General features: G+C 44.3%; 1 protein-coding gene across 2 annotated transcripts in view; it reads left to right on the top strand.

Moving 5' to 3' along the window:
- Window positions 1-866: 866 nt before the first annotated feature.
- AGPAT4 (1-acylglycerol-3-phosphate O-acyltransferase 4) overlaps window positions 867-20022 on the top strand; it is a 193619-nt gene continuing 174463 nt past the window's right edge. For both annotated transcript variants that reach the window (XM_032162036.2, XM_058435648.1), the window contains exons 1-2: window positions 867-1232; window positions 5269-5534. The gene's annotated coding sequence lies outside the window, so the exon portion shown is untranslated. The remainder of the gene's footprint in view (window positions 1233-5268; window positions 5535-20022) is intronic.

The raw sequence follows: 20022 nt of genomic DNA, 5'->3' as shown, positions 1-20022 counted from the left end.
GAAGAAATAGATTCTTGAAGAAGTTAACTTACTAAGGTTTGCCCAGCTAGAAAGTAGTCTAACCTTACTTTGTTGGAGTCCAGGGTTTGGGATCTTAACTGCTTCTCTGCACAGTACTTTCTTTAGGGACAGGAGTTGTCAAAGCAAAGATTTTTTTTTTCTCCTGCATCATTAGCCTCAAAGTGAGAGCATCACTACCAGGTGGAGAAGATTCTCCTACAAGGATTATTTTCTCACTCAATCCATCAAGTTCAGTCAGTTGGTTTTAATTCAAACTGTAAAAAATATGCCAGAATCAAACATTCTGTCTTCCCACAGGTGCGTGAAAGCAAACAGGTGGCGTCACTGGAAGACATTGGTGACTAGGTGAAATGTCATCCAAGACAATGTTTCACGAAGACAATGTTTCATAAAGACACCGGCTGATTTTGCCAACAATTTCACTTTCCTAACTCTTATCTAATGTCACTATCCTCCCTTCACTGTGGGAATAATACAATGCTTTTTTCATCCAGGGAGTTGGCAGTTTTACTGGTTGTCATTTTATTTATCAAAGATGCTGATTGTTCTAACTAACATCTTATAAGCTTCTTTTAAGAAATCTATTACTCAATTTAAAAGATACAGGATAGAATAATGCAATTTATAAAATAACCAAAACATGTCCTTAAATTCCACTATTGTAATAGTAACCTTGCTTCTTAAACAATAGATACTAGTATACTTATTATCAATGTCTTTTATTTTATCCTGTAGGAAATTATTCACTTTTACAAATAAAATAGAACTACTTGGGATTTTTAAAAATGATCCTTCCCTCCTTCATTTTGGGTAATATTTGAAGAACCACTGTTCAGGAGAAAACACCATGAATTTAGACTAAGAAATGTCCACAAAATTCATGTGGACAAAGGAAACACATAATAAAGAAAACCTAGAGTTTGCAAAACAAATAAAACTTGATAACTGTGGTACCTCTGCCCTGAGCTTCCAGTCTCCTTCCCCCTAACTTTGTAAGCAGTGAAAACTTCATATCAAATGTACTCTGGAAGACATTTTCCAGGAAAAGAAAGCAACCCCCTTGACTAGACAATGAGCAGTTGTCAAGCTGCGAGGGACCGATTTCTTCCTAGATCCAGATGGGGACTGGATCCAGTTCCCATGCAGCTGTGCACAGCAACTGATCTTCTCAGATGTGGAACAACGAGGCTTTCATCAGGACATATCCTATGGTGAGTGCTAGACAGAACTCAAAGGCTGGAGATGGACGGGGATAGTGTTGAGAGCTGGGGAAGGGTTAAAAAACTCACTCTCTAACCTGAAGAGTCACATTATAGGTTTTTAAACACATTGGTTAGTAGAGAAGGAGGCCAAAATGAAAAACAGAAAATTCTACATAACCTGGAGTTTCTAAAGTGCAGTGCTCTTCATTTCAAAGTTTATAATGCAATCAGCACTAAACCAATGCTGTTTAATAGAACACTTTAAGATAATCGCTTTGATGAGCCCACAGAACTTATTTAACAACTTGCTGCTGATATCATTTTGCTAAAACTTGGGATGTGTATGAAATTTTGGAAGAAAAAAGGAAAATAACAAACCGTCAGATTGGGAAAAGAGATTGAAATCCAACTATTTCTTCTAAGTTGTGATACTAAGTAGTCATGATTATTAAATATATCTCTTTTATGCCTAACTTTTTCAATGCCTTCCTCCCATACTTAGGACACATCGCTAGAGCTGCTAGGAAGAGAGGGCCAAATACACAGCCCCGCCCTTGGCATACATGGTCTAATTTCAAGGGATTGCTTTAAATAGAATTCTCTGCTAGAGCTAATTGGTGTCAAATATGAGAAGAAAATTATGCTTTCATAGAAGGGGAAAGTCTGCCTTCGTTCAATGGTGTGCCCTGTGCAATGATCGTGCCGTCAGGTTTCACAAAAGCCTCTTTGTACCGAACACTGCTGATGCAATGAATGTGACCACAGTAGAGCCTGTGCCCTCTTTTGTTGCTGAATGTGGACTCCTACAATGCAGTGCCACCTACTTCCCCGGCTTTGTTTTCATAATAACTGGTTTGCATTTTTTTGTACTTTAACAAAGTGTTGTAGCCCAGTGCTTTTAAGATCTATGATTAACAGGAATTTTAATATGTTATAGTTTTGAATAGGTTTGCCAATCTCCTGACGGTTTCCCTAATCAACAGGAACTTAAATATCACCAAACTACTCACAAAGAACCTCAGCTGCAAAATGCATATCCTGCCAGGTGTAAGGTTTCTATCTAGACCAGTGAGAAGGGCTTGAAGGTCACTGAATTCCCACATGGGGTCATGCACCTTTCCACGTCCTGAAGACACATCAGAAAGCATTTTCACATTTATGCATCCATCCTTTCATTCATTCAACTCCGTAAATTATTTGGGGCCTTATGTGTGACATCTCTTGCTAGATCCTGAGTGGAGCAGGTTAAGCAGAGAGGGGCAAAAGAGCAGAATCAAAGTTAAAAATTACATCATCTCTGGAAAAAAAACGAGCTGTAGAAGACATTGTGTTAGATCCTACTATTGAAGCAATGTATAATTCCCAAAGAGTATAATTATATTGTAATTGAGTAGGAGAATATCATTATTCTTGAGAGATATATATTTAGGGGTAAGTATCATGATGTCTATGACATCAAACAGTTTGGCAGAAAGTATATACATATGTGTGTGTGTATGTACACATACAGATTCCACTGTGGTCACGTTCGTCGGATCAGCAGTGTTCAGGTACAAAGAGGATTTTGTAGAACCTGACAGCACGATCATTGCCACTATATATACGTATACACATACACATATGTATATATATGTACATATACACATACACGCACACACACACATATATATGTGTATATACTATGTACATACAGTCATGCCTTTCTTAACAATGAGGATATGTTTTGAGAAATCCATTGTTAGGGCCAGGTGTTTTGAGAAATCCATTGTTACAGTGGCTCACACCTGTAATCCCAGCACTTTGGGAGGTTGAGGAGGGAAGATCACCTGAGGTCAGAAGTTCGAGACCAGCCTGGCCAACATGGAAACTCTGTCTCTACTAAAAATACAAAAATTAGCCAGACATGGTGGTGCACTCCTATAATCCCAGCTACTGGGGAGGCTGAGGCAGAAGAATCGCTTGAACCCAGAAGAGGGAGGTTGCAGTGAGCCAAGATCGCGCCACTGCACTCCAACCTGGGCAACAGAGCGAGACTCCGTCTCAAATAAAAAAGAAAAAAAAAAAGAAAGAAAGAAATGCATTCTTAGGCAACTTTGTTGTGCAAACATGATAGAGTGCACTTACACAAACCTAGATGGTATAGCCCATGAGGCACCTGTTTCTCTCAGGCTACCAACCTGTACAGCATGGGACCTTACTGAATACTGTAGATAATTGTAACACAATGGTTTTTGTGCATCTAAACATAGAAAAGGTGCAGCAAGGGCTTGGAGCGGTGGCTGATGCCTGTAATCCCAACACATTGGGAGGCCAAGGTGAGTGGATCACCTGAGGTCAGGAGTTTGAGACCAGCCTGGCCAACATGGCAAAACCCCGTCTCTACTAAAAATACAAAAACTAGCTGGGTGTGGTGACGGGCACCTATAATCCCAGCTACTCAGGAGGCTGAGGCAGGAGAATTGCTTGAACCCAGGAGGTGGTTGCAGTAAGCCAAGATCATGCCACTGCACTCCAAGCTGGGTGACAAGAGCAAAACTCCATCTCAAAAAAAGAAAAAGTACAGCAAAATCCAGTATACAGTATAAAAGAAAAAAATTGGTACACCTGTGTAGGGCATTTCCTCTGACTGGAGCCTGCGGGACTGGCAGTTGCTCTGGGTGAGTCAGCGAGTGAGTGGTGAGTGAGTATGAAGGCCGAGGATATGACTTTCCACTCAACACCGTTCACTTAGGCTAGACTGAATTCATTTAAAAATGTTCTTTCTTCAATAATAAGTTGATCTTACTGTAACTTTTTTGCTTTAAAAACTTTTTCATTTTTAAAAAACTTTGGACTCATTTGTAATAACACAGCTTATAAGACAAACACATTGTACAGCTGTAACAAATTTTCTTGCTTTATGTCCTTATTCTATCAGCTTTTTTCTATTTTTAAAATTTTTTTTTTTTACTCTTAAAACCTTTTCTTAAAAACTAATATACAAATACACACACATAAACCTAAGATCACACAGGGTCAGGATCACCAATATCACTGTCTTCCGACGTCTGGTCCCACTGGGAGGGCTTCAGGGGCAAGGCCACTCATGAAGCTGCATCTCCTATGATCACCGTCCTTCTTCTGGACACCTCCTGAAGGACCTCTCCGAGACTGTTTTACACTTAACTTTTTTTCTATAAAGAGAAGGCATACACTCTAAAATAATGATTAAAAAGTATAGGCTAGTAATACCTAAATCAGCCACATTGTCATTTATTATCATTACCCAGCATTATGCACAGTATATAATTGTATGTGCTAGATTTTTATATGATTGGCCCCACCATGGATGTGTTTACAGTGCTGCATTGTGATGTTAGGACAGCTATGATGTCAATAGGCCATAGGAATTTTTTTCAGCTCCATTATTATTTTAGGGGACCATTGTCATATATATATATATATATATATATATATAATATATATATATATATATATACATAAAATGTGTATATGTATCTCTTTAAAGACAGCAGATACGGGCAAGGTGTGGTGGCTCACGCCTGTGTTAGATATGAGTTCTAAATTTATCTTCAAAGAATAAATATGTCAGTATGTTCAATTCTTCGCCTTCTACTTTTAAACTTAACTTCCTCGTAAAGCAACCTTTTTCAATTACCTGCTCCACCCTGACTCCTTCTGATTACCTGCTCCACCCTGACTCATTCCGATTACCTGCTTCACCCTGACTCATTCCGATTATCTGCTCCACCCTGACTCATTCCAATTTCCTGCTCTGCCTTAACCATTTTTCCCACCAAACCGCTCACCCCCTCACGCTCTTTAAATTAGCTAATCAGAATTAGTTTAGCCTGTGCGGTCTAACCCTAGCCAATAGGGGAAGGACACAGCAGCAGGGGCCATGTGCGTCCGGGATAAGAACCCCTTCCCCTCCCTGTGCACTCACCATTGCTCCATCTGTAAGGGCGCACCCTTCTCTAGAAGTACATTGCCTTGCTGAGAATTAAAAATAAAATTTTATATTCAAGTGCTATTTCTTTTCCAGCACCGAAACTTTATTTATAACAATTTGGGGGCTCCCTCGTGATACATTCCCCTTCTGGGCAGTCTCTGGTTCTCTCTGGTGAGGACGCGCGCCCCGCCGCCTTGTGGGGGCCTCAGGGGGGTGAAATCAGGACCCACCCAGTTCAAGGAATAACCCGAGCTCTCAGCAACGCGGAAAGAAACTGGCCAGCAACGTAGCTTAAAGGATCCTCACATGCTGCGGCGATGACTGTGCACAGACCAAGGAAGGAGAAGCCGTGGGAGCCGGTAAGGTACTTCCTTGTTGGTCAAATTCTGGAGGGCTAAGTGTGTGTGTGCGTGAATGATCACAAACAACCCTACTTGTGGTGTTCTTCATGTGGATGGTGACAAGTCCTACTGCTGGACGGAGTGAGTGGGACCTCTCTGGGGTTCCCTAGCTACCCCACGTAGCTTAGGGCGGATCCTGCCATGAGACTTATACCGGCACGCTAACACTAAGAGGGGCCTAATTCTCCCTTGGGGGAGGAGCCAGAGAGGACAACATGAGAGGGAAGTGTGCAGGGGACCTTCAGAGGGGGAAAGGGAGGAAACAGGTCAACCTTCTAGAGCAGCAAGGCAAGACACACCCTGGTTTGAGGGGTTGAGGCTTCTGGGTCAGGCAACGCAAGACGCCCCTGGTTTGAGGGGTTGAGCCTCACACAAACCTCCTGTAGTAAGAAAAATATTCAGAACTCCCCTTTCCTTTCTTCCCCGGGGGAAGAAAGAGTAGCTCCACTCCCACCGGTCCCTCCCCTAGGGGAAGGGGAAGGAGAGCCGAGAACAGCAGCATAAGCCACTGGCAGAGGCAGAGAAAGAGACAGAGAGTCAAAGAGAGAGAGAAAGAGACAGAGAGAGAGAGAGAAAGACAGAAGTAGTAAAGAGAAAACAGTGTTACCCTATTACTTTAAAAGCCAGGGTAAATTTAAAACCTATAATTAATAATTGAAGGTCTCCTCCGTGACCCTATAACACTCCAATACCACCTTGTTGTCAGTGTAAACAAGGTTGTAACCCAAAAGCACTGAGGCGACTGACAACCTGTAGCCTTCCGAATCAAAAATCCTTAACCCAGTAACCCATGGATGGCCCAGATGCATTCATTCTGTAGCGGAAACTGCTTTGCTAACAGAAGAAAGTAGAAAAATAACTTTTAGAGTAAACTTCATTGTGAGCACACCTCATCAGGTCAGAACTATCCTAAGTCAAAAGGAAAAAAAAAAAAAAGATAGCCTACTGACTCAAGAACCTTAAAGTATGAGGCTATTCTGTTAGAAAAAGATGATTTAACACTAACCACTGAAAATTCCCTTACCCCAGCAGGTTTCCTAACAGGGCATCTAAATCTTAATTACCATATAAAGGTCCAACCAGACCTAGGAGGAACTCCCTTCAGGACACGACCATCGATGGTTCCTCCTGGGTGATTGAAGGAAAAAGACACAATGGGTATTCAGTAAGTGATAAGGAAACTCTTGCAGAAGCGGAGTTAGGAAAATTGCCTAACAATTGGTCTGCTCAAATGTGCTTGCCAGCTGTTTCCACTCAGCCAAGCCTTAAAGTACTTACAGAATCAGGAAGGAGCCATCTATATAATTCTAAGTTAATATGGACTGAACGAGGTCTTATTAATAGCAAATAATTGAAATCCCAAACTTACAAGGTTTTCAACATAAGTAAAGTTTGCTAAAAGTTAAGAGTGTAACATGTATTATCCTAACTTCTAATCTTGTGGCCTTAGACAGTCTAGTCCACAGAAATGAAGGAAGTTCGATTTGGGAAAGAATGGTTATCATTTTTGAGAAAAAAAAGAAAGGTGGGGGGGAGAATTTATGTAAAAAGGAATATTATACGGTAAATTCTTGTCCTAAAATAAATGAACTGGTTGTTTAGAGAAAGGGATGTTTGCAACAAGTCAGAAAGTTGAGGCATGTTGAAGAATTGTTTGTGAAAGTTGTGAAAAAAAAGTTATAAAAGGGAATTTATGCAAGAAATGCTGTATAATTTAAAAGTAATTAGGCCTCCTGAATGTAAAACTATTGAAGAAACAGTTTATGCGCAAGGTGTGTAAGGAAAGTGAAATGTACTTTGGTAAAAGGATTATAAGGAGACATAAGAATGTGGATTTTTACCTACAAAAAACGGTTAAAAAATATTTTGTTTTAAAGGTTTAAGCAAGTTTTGAAATGTTAATTGAAAAGGAAATTCTGTGTGTAAACATATTGGCTAAAGTTAAAGGGGTATTACCCAGTTTTTCTGAGAACTAGACATTAAAATAAAAGTACAACAGGTTTTTCTTAAAGCACTAACCTGCTTTTTAATGAAAATTATAAAAGGTTAAAAAGCGTCTATATAGATCTTAATTTATGGTCAGACATTAAAAATTGGATAAATATGGCTACAAGATTTTATTAAAATTAAGTTTAACATTAATAACACACTAATATAAAGGTGAAATTTAGCTTATCTGGTATAAATATCATACAGGAAGCACTGGCAAATATAAAACGGTGTTTGGCTTTCTTTGGTCTAAAAAATAATAAAAATAGGTGCTAAAGAAAATTTCTCAGCAAGAAGGTGCCAAGGACTATAAAGTCCATTGCTGATGTCCCCACATTTGAAACAGAAGATCAGTTTCTTAGAAATTATATACTTGGTTTATCTTCTACTTTCCTTTCCCTCAAAACTAAAGGTCTTTTAGCACAGGTACCACCCCTAGAATTTCCGGTAAACCAGCACCAGCCCGAGGATCACATTCTCATCAAAGGGTGGAAAGAAGGGATAGTAGAGCCAGCCTGGGAAGGACTTTACCTTGTATTACTAATCACAGAGACTGCTGTTTGTACAGTAGAAAGGGGATGGACTCATCACACCCAAGTCAAGAAAGCGCCACCCCGTCCGGAGTCGCGGGCCATAGTCCCAGGGGAAAACCCTACCAAACGAAAGCTAAGAAAAATTTAACTCTCTTTCATCTATTCTATTACTTTTTCTTCTTTCCTCACTCTACTGCTGACCATCTAGTTATTAACATAACCAAGTCAATTTCGCCTCAAACGATTGCATTTGGTGCTTGCCTTGTTATAGCCTGTGGGAACTTGCCACATCAGAGACAGCTCTCTACTTCAGAAAAGTACCTCTGTCCCTCCCGACTCTCCTCAGATTAGGCATTAGTGAACTGGGACCGTTTAATCTGAGGAGATTTTGATAAAGACCCCGGCGTCAACCAGAAGTCTTGCCCTCCCGATGTACAGCTTTTATGCCATAGTTGGTCCAATGTTCTGTGGACCACTAAAGAGCAAGGATGGACTGCCCAACTGGTTTTTGTAATTTCGTAAAACTGTACATTCATGTTACTAGAGGGACAGCCCCTAGTCCTATATAGTGCAATCCTATACAGGTTATTATCTTGAATCCTCAAAGTTCTTCCCCTTTTCTAAGCCGGTTCCCTCCTTTAAGCCAGTTTTATGGTATGGGGGCTGAGGTTTGAGGGACAGACCCTATTGAATTCTTTAAAATGCATTTCTTTGATCCCCCACTGCCTGCACCTTCTTCTAAGCCTTCTTCCAAAACCTCTCACAACGGAATAATTGCTCCTCCTCCATCTAACCACAAGACCAAGATAGCTATCGTAGAAGTTAAAGACTTAAAACAAGCGTTGGCAATTGAAACAGGATACCAAGATGCAAATGCCTGGTTGGAATGGATCAAATATTCCGTCCGCACGTTAAACAAAAGCAATTGTTATGCCTGTGCGCATGGCAGGCCAGAGGCCCAGATTGTCCCCTTTCCAGTAGGGTGGTCCTCCAGTTGACCAAGAATTGGCTGCATGGCAGCTCTTTTCCAGGATTCTACAGCCTGGAGTAACAAGTTGCGCCATGCTCTCTCTCTGCTATATCCCGAAGTCCGGCACCCTATTGGCCAGCCCCCAAGGGCCATCCAGCTTCTGTCTCCCAAGACTAAGTTAACTTCATATCTCTCACGACAGGGAGGAAACAGCGTTCCTTGGAGACCTGAGGGGTTGCAGTGAGCTTAAGAATTTTCAAGAACTTAGCAATCAGTCAGCCCTTGTTCATCTCCTAGTGGATATGTGGTGGTATTGTGGTGGACCTTTACTGGACACTCTGCCAAATAACTGGAGTGGCACTTGTGCTTTAGTCCAATTGGCTATCCCTTTCACCCTGGCATTTCATCAACCAGAGGAAGGAAAAATAAGACATCATAATGCGAGAGAAGCCCCTTATAGGTCTTTCGACTCTTATGTCTATTTAAACGCAACTGGAGTCCCACGGGGAATACCAGATCAATTTAAAGCCCGAAATCAAATAGCTGCAGGATTTGAGTCAATATCTTGGTGGGTGACAATGAATAAAAATGTAGATTGGACAAACTACATCTACTACAACCAACAGTGATTTAGTAACTGCACTAGAGATGCTTTTAAAGGAATAGCTGAGCAATTAGGGGCTACAGGCCAGATGGCTTCGGAAAATAGGATAGCCTTAGACATGGTATTAGCAGAAAGAGGAGGGATTTGCGTCATGATTAAAACTGAATGTTGTACCTTCATCCCAAACAACACCGCCCCTGATGGAAGTATAACAAAGGCATTGCAAGGTCTGACTGCTCTGTCCAGTGAGTTAGCCAACAACTTACGGGTAAATGACTCCTTTACAGGATGGCTACAAGAGTGATTTGGTAAATGGAAAGGAATAATAGCCTCAATTCTTACTTCCCTCGCAGCCGTAATGGGTGTACTTATTCTTGTCGGGTGCTGTGTCACACCATGCATCCGTGGGTTGGTGCAGAGGCTCATAAAAACGGCACTTACTAAAACCTCCCTTAACTATCCTCCACCTTATCCAGAGAAGATTCTTCTTTTAGAAAATCAAGCAGAACAACTAAGCTAAGACATGTTAAAGAAGTTTGAAGAGAAAGAACTGTAAGGAAATTCAAGAGGAGAGGTTGTTAGATATGAGTTCTAAATTTCTCTTCAAAGAATCAATATGTCAGTATGTTCAACTCTTTGTCTTCTACTTTTAAACTTAACTCATAAAGCAACCTTTTTCGATTACCTGCTCCACCCTGACTCGTTCCGATTACCGCTCATTCTCCGCCCTGACTCGTTCCGATTACCTGCTCATTCTCTGCCCTGACTCATGTCAATTTCCTGCTGTGTCATGACCATTTTTCCTGCCAAACCACTTACCCCGTCACTCTCTTTAAATTAGCCAATCGGAATTAGTTTAGCCTGTGCAGTCTAACTCTAGCCAATAGGAGAATGACACAGCAGCAAGGGCCACGTGCATCAGGGATAAGAACCCCTTCCCCTCCCTGGTCCAAGTGTGCGCTCACCATTGCTCCATTTGTAAGGGTGTACCATTCTATAGAAGTACATTGCCTTGCTGAGAATTAAAAAGAAAATCTTATATTTGAGTGCTATTTCTTTTGCACCTCCAAAACTTTATTTATAACACCTGTAATCCCAGCACTTTGGGAGGCTGAGGTGGTTAGATCACCTGAGGTCAGGACTTGGAGACCAGGCTGACCAACATAGAGAAACCCTGTCTCTACTAAAAATACAAAATTACCTGGGTGTGGTGGCGCATGCCTGTAATCCCAGCTACTCAGGAGGCTGAGGCAGGAGAATTGCTTGAACCTGGGAGGCAGAGGTTGCGGGTGAGCTAAGATCGCACCACTGCACTCCAGCCTGGGCAATAAGAGCAAAACTCTCTCAAAAATACATAAAATAAAAAATAAAGATAACAGATATTACAAAATATTAAAAATCGGTGAACCTAGATGGAGTCTAAGGGTGTTTGTTGTATTTATCGTGCACCTGTTTGTTATTTTGAAATTTTTCACAATACAAAATTAGAAGAAAAGATATCATCTCTCATCTCAAGGAGCTTACAATTACAGACCAAATATCTTTTTTTAATAAAAAGATGAAGAGGACTAGATCATAGGGTCAGAAATCATTGCTGGGGCACGAGTAAGCTGCCTCCACAAACCCCAACTCCCAGAAGGCGGGACTGTGGCAGATGGGTTGGGTTCTCCTGAGCCCCTGCTTCTGCCCAGAGGTTTTAGCAGGTTCCTGAGGACTGGGCTGGGCCGTGGGTGGGCACAGGGCAGGCTCTTTGGCCCACAGTGGAGGCCCTCAGAAGACCAAGAGTCCAAATGTGGTAGGAGTTATTAAGAAATAATTTTAGGCAGATAGGAAAAGGGGTCCTTGGAAAGTTTTCATCTCTTTTAAAGCAGCTCCTCAAATGTTTATTTATTTTCCTTTTTTTTTTTTTTAATATATGGAGTTTCGCTCTTCTTGCCCAGGCTGGAGTGCAGTAGGCCATCTCTGCTCACTGCAACCTCCACCTCCTGGGTTCAAGCGATTCTTCTGCCCCAGCCTCCCGAGTAGCTGGGATTACAGGCACCCGCCACCAAGCCCGGCTAATTTTTTTGTATTTTTAGTAGAGACAGGGTTTCTCCATGTTGGCCAGGCTGGTCTCGAATTCCTGACCTCAGGTGATCCACCTGTCTTGGCCTCCCATCGTGCTGGGATTACAGGCGTGAGCCACCACGCCTGGCCTAAACGTTTCTTGTCTAACAGGAAAGCCCCAGCATTTAGAGCCAGACAGGCAACCTTTGATATACAAATGCAGGCCATTAGAAACTGGTTCCATTCCAACATGGTGATTCCCGCCCTCTTCTCCTTGCCCTCACATATGCCTGGCAACATGGCTGCCCCCACATATCCCCATGTGCAGATAACATCAAGGTGCCCTGTATTTGCATATTAAAAGGCTAGGGTGGGAGGGCCAGTTTGTTTCCCGGCCTATGTGAATGACATGCCTAGTCAAACCAATCCCCTGAGCCCTATGCAAATCAGACACCGCCTCCTCCAGCCTCTTCCTGTACCTAGCATGCGGGGTCTTCTCTCTAGGCTTTGGAGCCCACCTCCCTCTGTCTCTGAACAGGGGAACTTCTTCCTTCTTTCTTCTCCCTTCCTTCTTGCCTATTAAACTCTCCACTCCTTAAAACCACTCCCTGTGTGTCCCTGTCATTTTTTCCAATTTGACATGAGATGAAGAACCTGGTGTTCCTTCACTCATCGGAGCTGTATCACAGGGTCTCCTGGCCAAGTCTTTACAGAGTCCCTCTCCTGGCCCCTGCTATACAGAGTCCCTCACTTGAGCCTGTGCCAGGCCTTCGTGCTGCAGGTGCACCACAGATGCGGATAGCCCAACAGCACTTGGATGGGTCTTTAGTAAAGGAGAAAGCAGAGAGGACGCTTACAAATATAAATCAGAAAGAAGATGGACCAAACCCCCTGCTTTGTCTTGGCTCGGAAGGGCTTTCCAGAAGACCATGGAACATGGCATGGGATGCCGCCAGCCAGCCAGATCACATGTAGTGATGTTCACACTCAGGTTGACCTTTCTGACACCTTGTAATGGTTAATACTGAGTGTCAATTCGATTGGATCGAAGGATGCAAAGTATTGTTCCTGGGTGTGCCTGTGAGGGTGTTGCCAAAGGAGATTAACATTTGAGTCAATGGACTGGGAGAAGCAGACCCACCCTCAATTCAAATGGGCACCATCTAATCAGCTGCCAACACAGCTAGAATAAAGCAGGCAGAAGGTGGAAGGAGCTGACTTGCTGAGTCTCCTGGCCTCCATCTTTCTCCCGTGCTGGATGCTTCCAGCCCTGGAACATCAAACTCCAAGTTCTTCAGCTTTTGGACTCTTGAATTAGGTCAATGGTTTGTCAGGGGCTCTCAGGCCCTTGGCCACAGACTGAAGGCTGCATTGCCAGCTTCCTTACTTTTGAGGTTTTGGGACTTGACTGGCTTCCTTGCCCCTCAGCTTGCAGATGGCCTACTGTGAGACTTCACCTTGTGCTCGTGAGTTAATTGTCTTTAATAAACTCCCCTTCATATATACATCTATCCTATTAGTTTAGTTCTGTCCCTCTGCAGAACCCTGACTAATACATGCCTCAACTTCAGTGTTCCTTGGCCTTCATTTTTTTTTTTTTTTTTTGAGACAGAGTCTCACTCTGTCACCAGACTGGAGTGCAGAGGCACCATCTCAGCTCACTGCAACCTCTGCCTCCCTGGTTCAAGCAAGTCTCCTCTCTCAGCCTCCCGAGTAGCTGGGACTACAGGCACGCACCACCACACCCAGCTAATTTTTGTATGTTTAGTAGAGACAAGGTTTCATCATGTTGGCCAGGATGTTCTCGATCTCCTGACCTTGTGATCCGCCTGCCTCAGCCTCCCAAAGTACTGGGATTACAGGCATGAGCCACTACACCTGGCCATTCCTTGGCCTTCTAATGCCTTCTATCTATGGGCCACCTCAGCTGCAGTCCTAGACGATGCCCCCATCCTTGACCCTTGCAGACGACCTAACTTGAACCCCAGCCCTGCTACCATCTGGATTTCCAACCCCAGAATTCTGTTTTGGTAGATTTTTTCCACCCCAAATGCATGCCCTAAAGCTCCAATGAGGCCTCAGTATAACTTGCAATACGCTCTTGTTGCTCTTGTTCTTTCTGAGTCCTGGCTGCATATAAAGCTGGGTCAGGGGGTCCTCAAGGTCCCTTTTAGTTGTAAAAAGTATTGGACTTTACCTCTTGCTAATGCCCACATCCTTAAGTAAACTGAGCCCCTCCATTTTCTCCTTCCCCTTTCCTTCTCTTGCTGAGTAAGAATTATTTCTTTTCGCTGATAAAACCAAGCCCTCTGTCATCTCTGTTCTTGCATCCTTCATGCATCTTCTGGGAGGTTGCTCTATTTATTCCCCTTTTCTCTGGCATCTTCGATCTCTTTTTGGGGGCTGTTAGTTCTCAAGCAGCACATCCAGCCTGCAGGGTTAGTCTCCAGCTTCTCAGTTATTCCTTTTAAGATGAATAAGAAAATGCGTAAAGGAAGAGGGGGTGGCCTGGGTGCCCTGCTTGGGTCCAGGGCTTAGAGAGTGGGCAGACACTGAGGGGTGACTTTCCCTGCAAGGCCAGTCCTGGGCAGGATGTGGGAAGGGCCGGGATGGAGCTCCCTGCCACTGAGAAGGACAGGCTGGCGGGCACCGAGGTCTGTGTCAGGAAGGATGGAGAGACAGGCACCCAGGGCTCCTGGGCTCAGCTGGATAAACATCTGGTTTTGTGGGACCAGATGCCGAGTTCTGAATCCACTGTACCTACAAAGAACTTTTTGTTCTCCTCAGACATAGTTGAGAAGAAAAACTTGCTCAGTTATATTTTTTTTAATTTTATTCTTTTTAGTGACAGGGTCTCATTTGCTGCCCAGGCTGGAGTGCAGTAGCATAATCATAGCTCTCTTCACCTTCAAACTCCTGGGCTCAAGTGAGCCTTCTAAGTAGCTGGGACTACAGGCATGTGCCACCATGCTCAGCAAATTTTTAACTTTTTTTTTAAGAGATGGAGTCTTGCTGTGTTGCCTAGGCTGGTCTCTAACTCCTGGGCTCAAGCAGTCCCTCCACCTCAGTCTCCCAAGCTGCTAGGATTACAGGCATTAGCCCCTGCACCTGGCTTTCAGTTGGTTTTTATTTTATTTCATTATATTTTATTTTATTTCAAGACAGAGTTTCTATCTTGTTGCCCAGGCTGGAGTGCAGTGGTGTGATCTCGGCTTACTGCAGCCTCTGCCTCCCGGGTTCAAGTGATTCTCCTGCCTCAGCCTCCTGAGTAGCTAGGATTACAGGTGCCCGCCACCATGCTCAGATAATTTTTGTATTTTTAGTAGAATGGGGTTTCACCATGTTGGCCAGGCTAGTCTTGAACTCCTGACCTCAGGTGATCCACCCGCCTCGGCCTCCCAAAGTGCTGCGATTACGGGCATGAGCTGCCGCACCCAGCCTCAGCTGGTTTTTAATTACTCCCTAGCACCCAGGTGACCAGTGTATTTTCTCTGGCCTTTTCTTAGCCCACTGTCACTTAAGGGAAAGGGCACAGGACTAGAAAGGGGTTAAAACCCCCAGTGATACTGCCAACCCAGGAGGCCCCCACCCGTGTCCTGGCTCCAGGGCTGCCATTCCTGGATGTCCCCAACCCCTGCTCTTCCTGTGCCTCCTGCTCTGCAGCCCAGAGGCAGCCCCCTGGCCTTTATGTTCCTCCTGCACCGGCAGAGCCCAGAAACCAGTCTCCAGGGCAAAGGTGGTGGTGTCAGTCACTGCCTGTGTTGCAATGATGTGTGAAAAATCCTCATGGAGTCAGTGAGTGACTCCATCCATCCTTCCTCATTCCATTTACCGTCTTGCAAGTAAGACTAAAACTGTAATCAGAGATCTTGGCTGTAAGAATTTTACACAATTCTGGGACCTTCAAAGTGTGTTTTCTCAGAGTGATCTGCGGTAAGCTGAAAGGTGAAAGGGGCCCATTTTGGGCAGAAGTGTGACCCTTGCAAATTTGTGTGTTGAAGTCCTAACACATAGTTACTGTATTTGGAGATGGGGTCTGTAAAGAGTTGATTGGGTTCAAATAGGCCATTAGGATAGGCCCTAATATGACTGGTGTCCCCTTAAGAGGAGGAGATTGGGACACAGACAGGTACGGGGGGAAGACCATGTGGACACAGGGAGATGATAGCTGTCTGCAAGCCACAGAGACACCAACCCTGATGACACCTTGCTCTTGGGCATCGAACCTCTAGATCTGAGAAATCAATGTCTGTGGTTTGAGCGACCCACCTGGGGCCAGTCCTGTAAGTGGAGCAGAAAGTGCGGGAGACAGGGAGCTGTTAAGAGGAAAGGAAGCCACCAGGCCCTGGGCCCAGAGGCAGCAGGCCTGAGCGCAGTCGGGGTTCCTAGAGGAGAGACCCTGGGAGGCCCCTGCCCACAGAGTGTACGGAGTACCCTGAGGAGGGGAGAATTACCTTCAGAAGCAGACAGCACAGGCGCTGCACCCCACACAGGGTCACCGGCCACCCAGGAGAGCAGAGACAGGGAGCCACAACGAGCCGATGTCAAAGTGTGCGGAGCAGGAAGAGACCAAGCCCATTTCGCCAGCGGGCAGCGGGCCTGGGTGGCGCCCACAGCCACAGGGGCACCCCCCACCGTTAACATGCCATGAGTGCCAGGCCCAGGACACGGCCTTCTGAGCCTGGACAAGAAATGAAGTTGTGGGTTCTAGACCAGCTCCCCCCACCCAGTTCCAATCACACCAGCATTTGGGCATCTAGAATATGAAACACCAGAGCTAGCTGATCCCTAGGGTCTCTTTTTGTACTAAAATTCTATAGTTTTGATTCATAATGATGATTCATAGTGAGTCAACAAGAAAAAGGTTCAATTATGTTCCGAATATGCTAGTTGGGGGAACAGGCAAGCCTGTACTCTATTGTGTAAATGTTTCAAAGTTATTGGAGTCTGAAAACCGTTTTTGTTGTTTCCAGATGAAAGGTTCAGATACGGGAAAATTGATTTTAGCGGAGCTTCTCATCCCCCATGGTGCACAACGGGCACAAACTGTACCTATCTCACTTGTGTTTCTTCTTCAGAGCCTTCTGGGCACAAGGAGATTGCAAATTGCGCCTTTTCAAGTTGAGAGTTCTGAGGCCAAAAGAACATATTATAATTGTGTGTATAATAGCACTTAAAGTTAGCATGCCATATCTAATTCCAATTTTCTTTCAGAAAATTGGATTTTCCCAGAAAACAGAAGTTGGGTATTTACAGTGCAGTCAGCACCTTCTTTCCTAGGAACTCAGTGCTTTCCAAATACCAAGAATCTATCTGTCTTAAAATGATTTAAAAATTGCAATTATTGCAAAATTGAAAGGGATTTAGTGGTTGAATCTCTGTTCCCTCCCTCTTAGCTAAAGCCACATGACATCTTCGTTTTTCAATCCACAGCCCTCCAAGTAGACAAGAGCACCACCACGACGCCCACAGATGCCTACCCACCTGACCTGCAGCTGCAGAACCCAGGGCAGAGTCCAGAGGAGGGAGAGACCTGGCCTCTCCTGAGGACATGCCCCTCTCTCCACGGTTCTGTCTCCTCCACCCTCACTCACCAGGACTTTCCTGGACTCCGAGTTCTTCCTTCTTCTGTTTTGTTGGCTTGGTCATTCCTTTCCCATTTTATCCTGAGATGAACAATCACACTTAAAGGAGAAGAGTATTTCTCTCGGTCCGAATCCTCTGGCACACGGGACATGCTTGTTTTCTGTGACCTCCTGGGGAAGGGAGCACTCCCACAACTCCTGGTGGGGAGGGCGGCAGAGGCCCAGGTTCATCCAGCTCCTCCCTGCCCTAAAAAGGACCCAGGACCTCCCCCAGTTTTCTCTCAGGGGAACACAAATCCTTCTGTTTACACTGACTCATTCAACAAACATTTGTCAGAACACTAATGTTTTAGGTAGACCCTTAGAATGTTGGAGTTTCGAGAAGACACAAAAAGAATCTGGTCCAATGCCTTCATTTGGTGGTGAGAAAACTAAAGTTCTGTCGACGGAAAGGGTCAAATTCTGTAAAATATTTAAAGAGATTTATTCTGAGCCAAACATGAGTGACCGTGGCCCATGACACAGCCCTCAGGACATCCTGAGAACATGTGCGCAAGGTGGTTGGGGCACAGCTTGGTTTTATACATTATAGGGAGGTATGAGACATCAGTCAAATACATTGAAGAAATACATTGGTTTGGTCCAGAAAGATGGGACAACTCAAAGTTGGGGGTGGGGGGCTTTCCAGGCTATAGGTAAATTTAAACATTTTCTGGCTGACAATTGGATGAGTTTGTGCAAAGACCTGGAATGAATAGAAAGGGAATGTTCAGGTTAAGAAAAAAGATTGTGGAGACTGGCTGGGCGCAGTGGGTCATGCCTATAATCCTACCACTTTGGGAGGCCGAGGCGGGTGGATCACCTGAGGTCAGGAGTTCAAGACCAGCCTGACCAATATGGTGAAAACCCACCTCTACTTAAAATACAAAAAAATTAGCCAGGTGTGGTGGCAGGCGCCTGTAGTCCCAGAGGCTGAGACAGGAGAATTGCTTGAACCTGGGAGGCGGAGGTCACAGTGAGCCGAGATCGCGCTACTGCACTCCAGCCTGGGCAACAGAGTGAGACTATATATAAAAAAAAAAAAAAAAAAAAAAGAAGATTGTAAGATTGTTTGAAGTCTTATCATCGTGGCTGCCCATAGAGGCAATAGATGACAAATGTTTCCTATTCAGACCTTTAAAAGGTGCTAAACTTTTAGTTAATTTCATTAGGATTGGGAGGGCCTAGAAGAAATCTAGCTATGCTAATAGAGATTCTTTACAGATGCAAATTTTCCCCCACAAAGGACGGTTTTGCAGGGCCATTTGAAGATATGGCAAAGAAACATGCTTTGGGGTAAAATATTTTTATTTTCTTTGATTGTCTTATAATGTTATGCCAGAGTCAGTTTGGAAAGTAAGTCACGATATATGGATTTAAATAAAATCCATCTGATGAAAATTTATGGTTTGTAAGGCATGACTCCCCAGACCCCTTAGATAGGAATCTGGGCAAGATAAAAAACATCAGAGTTTAGTCCTCAGTTCCTAGAGAAGGGACTTGCCCGATGGAGAGGTTATGAAATATGTTGCTGGCAGAACAGGACCAGAATTCAGCCATTTAAGTCCTGGCCTGAGCGTGCGAGGGTTCCTGTCTTTTCCTGCTGACCATAGCTGCAGGAGCGGGCTGAGCAGCTTCACGCACTGGGCATGTGCTGTTTCCAAACTTGAAGGCCCGCCGTCTCCATGCCCGACACCCCAGGTGGTAGGTAGCTCTTGCACTGGCACATCCGTGGGCTTTGATAAGGGCACAGTCTGCTCTTCTGCACATGACGGCCATCAACACTGAGACACCAAAAACAGCTTTGTGTTCCCCCTTCACCCTTCGACTTCCCTCCGGCCCAGGAAGCTAACAGTTTCCACACAGGAAGAGACCAAAAGAGACATTGCTTAGCTTTTGATTTTTTCTTTGAAAAAAAATCTGGTAAAACATAACATAAAATTTATCATTTTAACTATTTTTAAGTGTACAATTCAGTGGCATGAAGTGCATTCACAGTGTTGCACAGTCATGGCTAGCCCCTTCCAGAACTTTTCCATGATCCCAGACAGAAACTCGGTCCTCATTTACTATTGGCTGCTCTGTGTCTCCACAATTTCTCTGTCGAAGTCCTATACCCCAGCACCACAGAATGCAATTGTATCTGGAGACATGTTCTTCCAAGAGGTCAGTAGGTCAAAACAAGGTCATTGGGGTGGGCCTTAATTTCATATGACTGGTATCCTTATAAGAACAGAAGATTTGGGCCAGGCGTGGTGGCTCACACCTGTAATCCCAGCACTTTGGGAGGCTGAGGTGGGCGGATCACTTGAGTCAGGAGTTCAAGACCAGCCTGGCCAACATGGTGAAACCCATCTCTACTAAAAATACAAAAATGGAGGTGGTACCTGCCTGTAGTCTCAGTTACTCGGGAAGCTGAGGCAGAAAAATTGCTTGAACCTGGGAGGCAGGGTTGCAGTGAGCCAAGATCGCGCCACTTCACTCCGGCCTGGGCGACGGAGCGAGACTCCGTCTCAAAAATGAATAAATAAATTAACCAAGAGATTTGGACACAGCCACAGCCAGGCACAGAGGAAAGACCATGTGAAGACACAGGGAGAAGACAGCCATCTGCAAGCCAAGGAGAGAGAAATCCAACCCTGCTAACATCTTGATATCAGACTTCTGTTCTCCAGAATTA

This window comes from Hylobates moloch, unplaced genomic scaffold (genome assembly GCF_009828535.3).
Source record: "Hylobates moloch isolate HMO894 unplaced genomic scaffold, HMol_V3 SCAFFOLD_2, whole genome shotgun sequence".
In the NCBI taxonomy this organism is placed as follows: Eukaryota; Metazoa; Chordata; class Mammalia; order Primates; family Hylobatidae; genus Hylobates; species Hylobates moloch.
Note: the sequence above shows the minus strand (reverse complement) of the source record. Positions and strands in the feature narration are given on the sequence as shown.